This window comes from Grammomys surdaster, unplaced genomic scaffold (assembly GCF_004785775.1).
Source record: "Grammomys surdaster isolate TR1022 unplaced genomic scaffold, NIH_TR_1.0 63, whole genome shotgun sequence".
Taxonomy (NCBI): Eukaryota; Metazoa; Chordata; class Mammalia; order Rodentia; family Muridae; genus Grammomys; species Grammomys surdaster.
Window position 1 is genome coordinate 3533703 of NW_021604565.1, and position 8080 is coordinate 3541782.

General features: G+C 39.2%; 1 pseudogene; it reads right to left on the reverse strand.

The window, feature by feature from the left end:
• Positions 1–1091: 1091 nt before the first annotated feature.
• LOC114621689 lies at positions 1092–2032 on the reverse strand (annotated as a pseudogene).
• Positions 2033–8080: the final 6048 nt, after the last annotated feature.

Below are 8080 nucleotides of genomic sequence, written 5' to 3' on the forward strand. Positions count from 1 at the left end.
TGAATTCTATAAGGAGAATGTTTCAAAAACTAAGCCATTTAAATCCTGCAGTCATATTTTAAAAGTTATACAATATCTTTTAGAAGCAAATATGAGACATTACTAGCAGTACATAGGGAAAGCACCAATATAAATTAAATTATTAGATCCTTATAAACAAAAATGCAAATCTGTTTGCCAACACAAATCGTTCTTCTCCACAATACTTTTGGCTTTCTTGTTTTTTATCTTATTCCTTTTAACATGAGTCTATGACAAATTTGTATATGCTTAATCCAACCCTGCCTGTGCACTTGAATAAAATGGAAATTCAATTTGTGGCAATTAACTAATGCTAAATTTCCACAGGTACATTCTGAACTAATGAATCTTGGTGTCAAAGATATAGTCCTTTCCAAAACTCCCAACGTTAGTCTTGTACTTCCATACAGAGGTCCAGTCCTGCAGGGAAGTTATTTAGAATTTTATTTTTTTTCTTTTCCTGAGCTTCTTATGAACCCTGTGCATACATATGTCAATAATATGCATGTAAGCCCCTCAAAGTAGTGAGTGGCCAGACCCCGCACCTGAGGACCTCCAACCACCAGGCCCACTCCAGAACTCCAGAATACTCTAATGGATGGATCCAGCCCTTTGAATCGCAGGCAGCCAAACTTCGCCCTACAGACTAAAAACAAAACAAAAACAAACAAACCAAAACAAAAACAAGATTAGTGCTTAAAATCCTATCATTCCCCATCCTGGAAATCCCCACCTGGAAAGTTTCTCTCTATCTTAAAAATAATAATACGAAACCTGCTTCCTGCTCAGTTCTCTGCTGCTTCTCTCCTGAACAGAGGCAGACACCCTCCTGTTTCCTTCTCAGTAAAGCTCTGTGTATGGTTTGTTGTATAGTGTTGCAACAAAGTGTGAGTGAACAGAGACAGCTGTTTACTCTGTTCAGAAACAACAGAAGCTCAAAAGACATTACATGCAAACTCAAGTTAGATCACTCTTGACAAAAACCTTCATGTACACATTGTGGAAAAGTTACCTCTTAAGCACTATTTAGACCTAAATTTCTTTTTTTAAAAATTTATTTATTTGTATACTTTTTTTTTAAACATATGAATCTGTTTAATGAGGTTGTAAGCAATTTAGAACACCAGTTTGTGAGGATACATCCCGTTTGTCAGGGAGAACTGAGATCGCAGGTAGCCCTGGAGCTGAGGAACAGCTTTAATCTTTGGCAAAATCTGCGAGTCCACAGCTTTCTGATCAGCCTTTCGCTGCTCTGTAATCTCGTATTTCTCCTTCTCTGTGTGGAAGATCTCGCCTTCCTGATGCCTGGGCTTGCGCAGCTGCTTCTTCTTGAAGTAAGCGTCAGTCAGGTGTTTGGGGATTTTAACCCCACTGATATCAACTTTTGTAGAGGTGGCGATAACAAACTTCTGGTGTTTCTGCGCAGAGGAACTCTGTTGATAGCTAGAGGTCCGGTCACAAGTAGCAAGCCACTGCCCAGCTGCTTCAGGAAAACCACTCTCTTGCCCCTGTGGTGCCCAGTGAGGATGATCAGGACAGTCCCGGGAGTGATGCTGGAGCGCAGCCTCCTCACGTGCTGACTGAAGGGCTTTTTGCCGTGGCTCAGCAGCTTCCAAGGCACGTCTTCCGTAGGATAATACCTAGGCATTTTTCGTAGCTTCACCACCCGGGTGCCACCGTTCTTGTCCCCACCAACTGTTTTTGTGACAGTAGCAAGGACCTTCTCCTTTTTCTTCTTCTTTTCAACCTTGGTCTTGGCAGCTGAGTATTTCCTTTTGTACAAGGCCTTTCTGGAATACATAGCAGATCGGGAGTACCTGCCAATTCCTCTCACCAGGACAGGGTTCCGGCTGCAGTGGGGCTTGGCTTTTTTGAGTTTTTTACTCTTCGGTTTACCCTTTTTAGCTGCACCAGTGGCCCAGGGACCAGAGGCAGCAGCATTACCGCCAGCCTTCTTGGCTGCAGGCTTCTTTTCCTTTGTATCAGGCTTCTCCACCTTTTCACCTGCCATCTTGCAAGACGAGAAAGAGCTATTTGTATACTTTTAAAATATAGGAGTGCTCTGTCTGCATGCCAGAAGAGGGCATCAGGTCCCTTTTACAGATGGTCATGAGTCACCACGTAATTGCTGGGAATTCAACTCAGGACCTCTGGAAGAGGAGTCAGTTCTTAACCACTGAGCAATCTCACCAGCCTGTAAATTTCTTGTGAACATTAAAAAAAAACAGTGGAAATTTTTAAGGCATTCTAACCCATCAAGAGACTTGGTGTTGAAAGACTCTACTACTGAAGAAATATATCCTCGAAGCTCGAGATTCTTCACTCCAGAGAAAGGGAGAATTGTATGTGAGAAGTACAAGGCAGGGAAAGCTTTCACGAAGCTATTCTACTGTTGTAAGCCATGGCCACTTGGACTGAAGACCACTAAGAAGCAGAATGGATAACAAGAAGTCATGAAAGGATATCAAACACAGTCACAATTTAAGTCTAGATAAATCATGGCACCAATTCCATTTCAAGCAATATTCTACAAATGAGTTTCCTCTATTCCCATGTCTCTTGCTCCAACTTAACTCCTGTTCCCAAATCTCAAAGTCAACTTATTGGTCTTCTTGTAAGCTCAGACACACTGCTTGCTAAGTAGATTTATCCCAGTGTACCATAGAAGGTAGTAGCAAATAATAAATAAGCATATAAGAAATAGCTCTATATTATATATTCACCTCATAGTCATATATGTGAGTAAATATACAGTTATCTTTGAATAGACTACTATTCAACTCTTGTTTAAATTTCCACTATGATGAAGAAATTCCTTTACTTATCTATTATTTTCACTTCAAACAAAAATGTATTGAAGACATAAAGAATTGTTTTTAAAACTGTTTCCCTTGGAAAATTAAATACAAATCCTTATACATTAAAGAAGTTTGATATTGAATGGCATGAGGTTTGAAACTTGCAAGCTCTATATTTCACAGACTTGAAATGCTCTTCTTTTCCTGGATCCACCCATTATCATGTGCTAAACATACTAGACAAACTAATTGGGTTTTCACGTTAACTTTCACTGGAAAACATACTATCACACCCAACCTTTAATGAAACCCCATGAGCACACCAGACATGTGCCCAGAAGCTCTGTGTACATTATCTAGATCCTCCAGAAGCTCCTTGAGAATCGGTCATTTTTCCTACTTTACTATTGTACAGATTAAGAACCTTAAGCCCTCTATCAGATGAAGGATTGGTAAAGATCTTTTCCCAATTTGTTGGTTGTCGTTTTGTCCTATTGACAGTGTCCTTTGCCTTACAGAAACTTTGCAATTTTATGAAGTCCCATTTGTCAATTCTCGATCTTAGAGCATATGCCATTGGAGTTCTGTTCAGGAACTTTTCCCCTGTGCCCAAGTATTCGAGGCTTTTCCCCACCTTCTCTTCTATTAGTTTCAGTGTATCTGGTTTTATGTGGAGGTCCTTCATCTGATAGAGGGCTAATATCCAATATATACAAAGAACTCAAGAAATTAGACTCCAGACAACCAAATTACCCTATTAAAAAATGGGGTATAGAGCTTAACAAAGAATTTTCAACGGAAGAAACTCGAATGGCCGAGAAGCATCTAAAGAAATGTTCAGCATCCTTAGTCGTCAGGGAAATGCAAATCAAAACAACCCTGAGATTCCATCTCACACCAGTCAGAATGGCTAAGATTAAAAACTCAGGTGATAGTAGATGCTGGCGAGGGTGTGGAGAAAGAGGAACACTCCTCCATTGTTGGTGGGATTGCAAGATGGTGCAACCACTTTGGAAATCAGTCTGGCGGTTCCTCAGAAAATTGGACATAGCATTACCCGAGGATCCAGCTATACCACTCCTAGGCATATACCCAGAAGATGCTCGAACATATAACAAGGACATATGCTCAACTATGTTCATAGCAGCCTTATTTATAATAGCCAGGAGCTGGAAAGAACCCAGATATCCTTCAACTGAGGAATGGATTCAAAAAATGTGGTATATTTACACAATGGAGTATTACTCAGCTATTAAAAACAATGAATTCGAGAGGTTCCTAGGTAAATGGATGGAACTAGAAATTATCATCCTGAGTGAGGTAAGCCAATCACAAAAGAACACACATGGTATTCACTCACTGATTATTGGATATTAGCCTAGAACCTTGAAATGCCCAAGATGCAACTCACAGGCCACATGAAGCCCATAAAGAAGGAAGACCAAGTGAGGGTGATTCGGTCCTTCTTAGAAGGAGCAACAAAATACTCAAGGGAGCAAATATGGAGACAAAGTGAGGGACAGAAACTGAAGGAGGGGCCGTCTCAAGACCACCCCACCTGAGTATCTATCCCATGTGCAATCACCAAAGGTAGATGCTGATGTGGAAGACAGGAAGTGCATGCTGATAAGAGCCTGATATGGATATCTCCTCAGAGGCCTTCAAGAGTCAGACATATTCAGAGGCAGATGCTCACAACTAGCCATTGAACTGATCATGGGGTTCTCAATAGAGGAATTAGAGTGAAGACTGAAGGAGCTGAAAGGGTTTGTGGCACCATGAGGAGAACAACAATACCAACCAACCACAGTTCCCAGGGTCTAAACCACCAGCCTGGGAGCACTTAGGGGGGGATCCAGGGCTTCAGCTGAATATGTAAAAGTGGAGGGCCCTGCTGGGCATAGGTGGAAGAAGAGAACCTTGACCTCATGAAGGCTGGATGCCCCAGGGGGTGGGAATTTTGAGGGTGGGGAGGTGGGAGTGGGGGGGTGTAGATAGAGGTTACATCCACAGAGAAGAAGGAGGAGGGGCGAGGGGATTGGGGGTTCCGAGGGGGTGGGGGGGGATGGGGTAAGGGGACAACATAGGAAATGTAAATAAATCATCCAATAAAAAAAAAAAAAAAAGAACCTTAAGCTCAGAGAGGAGTTGAGCTCGTTATTAAAAACGGTAAAAGGCAAGTAAAAATCTGACTCTGAAGCTTGTGTGTTTTTCCTGTGCAGTAACAAACCTCAGTAAATGATAAAGATGGACATCTTAGCTCATCACAAAAAAGAAAAGGAAAAGAAAAAAATGCTCAGCTTTCCACAGTACATTGTAATATAATTAAATGTAAGATTGACAAAGAATCTGAAGGAGTTTATGAGTCCCACAGCTCAGATGTAGGAGATCTGAGAAAGTAAAAGAGCCACTTCTCTTAAAACAAGAAAGTCTTAGGAATAATTCTGTCTTATACAAAACAAGAGACAGAGGGTAAGTCAGTGCAGGAGTGCATGAGAGCTTTTCTGGACTGAAGAAAGGTAGAAAGCATACGGTTGAGGCAATGGAGGAGAATGAAGCTATACACTGTGAGTTATTAATAATTGTGTATCATGTTTCCTGGTTTTTCTGTTATATGTATTGTGCATATATATAACATTGTTATATATATGGTGTGCAGGAGTGTAGTATAGAAGATCATGCTTATACTAGTTTTATAACTCTAGGTTAAATATGAAATCATTTCAAATAAGAACGTGAGACACCATACTTAAGACCTTTTCCATAGAACCAAGGTTAATTCACCGAACCCACACCAGGCATCTGACAACCAGTTACAACTCCAGTCTGTGGGTATCTTATGTCCATTTCTGCCCCGCAGGGACAATGCATGCATATAGTTCACAGACACACATACATTAAAAACACTAATACATATTAAACAAAACAATTTAAAGCAGATAATAAACCAAATATGAAAAAATAGGAGACAATAATTAGATTATTAATAAACAATTTTTGTGGAAAAGGCACTAGCATACGCTTATGATACTGACTTTAGGAATACTAAGGCAGTACTCCTGGATCAAATCTCACAATCATTGTATTCTATGAAACACATATACTTAATAAATAAGAAAAACTGAGTAGACACATTAACTTTAACTTTCACTACTTAAAGAATTCTCTGTATTCCATGAAGTAGATCTCCACAGATTTCATGTAATTTTTTGGGTGTTTTGAATTTTGTATGTGCCCTGATTAGCCACAAACTCACGGTCTTCCTATCTTAGTGCTGAGTGCTGGGGTGTCAGACAAGTGGCACCAAGCTTGGCATTTATTATACATGTTAATCATGATCTCCCAGAGACTTACAAAATACAATTTCACTGATACTTTAAAAGCTAGTTCATGTAGTTTGTGGTCAGTAAAATTTTTATTACGATGTACATATATGCTGAAGGTTACCTGAATCCTATGTAAATGTATTTCTACTACGTGTTATAATTCACCTTTACAGACAGCTCACAGCTATGCATACCTCTGGTTCTGGAGGATTAACACCATCATTTGGACTCTGAGTTCCTGTGCATATGAAATGCTCAGAATCATACACATGCACATATACATACACACAGGCATAAAAAAATAAATAAATAAGTCTAAATAAAAGGTTTATCAAGTTGGAAGAGAAATGGTGGTCAATTTTCTGTCTTCCTACTTAAAGCACCAGAAAAATATTACTAAATGACGTTCAAGAGTCATTTGCTTGTTCAGGGAGAATTGGACTTGCTTTATAATTATGTTAAACTAGAAGAATCAATGCTAAAAGGCGAATGACAGTGGCTGCTGACAAACCATGGATCCTAAATTTAGAAGTTGCATGGGAATTTTTTATTTTTTATTTTAATTAAGATAAAATTACATCATCCCCTCTCTCTAGTTTCTCCCATGGCCCTCCTTTCAATCCCTCCCATGTCCTCCCTTATTACCTCTCAAGTGCTACTTTTATTTCTTCATACAGATATATAAGCATAAACTTATAAACATAGCCACTGAGTTTATTTACGGTTGCCTGTGTGAATATGTTTCAGGACTGATCAGTTGGTATTAGATATGAATGATCTCAGGATATCAGACCTGAGAAAGATTGATTCTTCCTATCAGAAATTATTAGTGACCTGTAGTTCTTTAGGAATGGGAATCCCTAAGACACCCCATTTCCTAATTATCATACTGATATCTTCATTCCTCAGCTCTTGTTTAGACAATTATATCGTTGTGGTATCGTGGAAGAGGCTTCCTTGTGATTTCTAGAAGATACAATCTTAATACAGATATTCTGGTTCTCTGGCTCTTAAAATTTTTTTGTCTCATCTTTTTTAAAGTGTCGAGAGCCTCAGGTACAGAAGTTGTATTGTACATGTATCCATTGGCTCAGGATGTCCTATGATCACATGTTCTCAACATGTTGACCAGTTGTAATTTTCTGTTATGCTTTCTGTCTGCAGTAAAGGAAAGCTTCTTTGATGACAGACAAAAGCAACACTTATCAATGGATATAAGGATCTGTTTTAAAACGCAGTTAGGAATTATTCTGCTCTGTTCAAGTGGTTCTTTTCAAAGATCTACAACCTCACTAGTACCATAAAGTTGGTTTATAAGTACTGGGCATGATTTAGTGGGTCTTATGTCCAATTAGGAGCTGTTGGTTACTGCTAAGTTATGCTTGTCACTATTGCATTTGGCAGTTATTTTGCTATGTTGTTCATTACTTGGGCTCATACGCAGCACAGGGAGATAGATTACTTCCATACTTTGACAACTTGCAGTGAGAGTTAGATTGTAAGAAAGAGGCTTTTAGGGTCAAATATGTGTGATGTATCCATCAGCAACCTACTTTCAACTTTTGGGAGGTAACACAGAAGAACAGCAATAGTTATATTATTTTGGAAGTCTCTTAGAGTACTCTGACCATCGACTCAAAAGGAGTTTTCTCATGACTAGTATTAGGGTTTTTGTTAGATCATCTATAGCTCTTGTTGGGAAAATTGTCAGTCCAAATAGCATAGCTTTATTTATACATATGTACATATATACCTACACACATATGCATTATGTACACATACCTATATACATATATACACATAGACCCAGACACATAGACACATAAACACATGAAATATACATAGTACATACATGATACACACACACACACACACACACACACACACACACACATATATATATATATGTGGGTGTGGGTATCGGTGTGGGTGGTA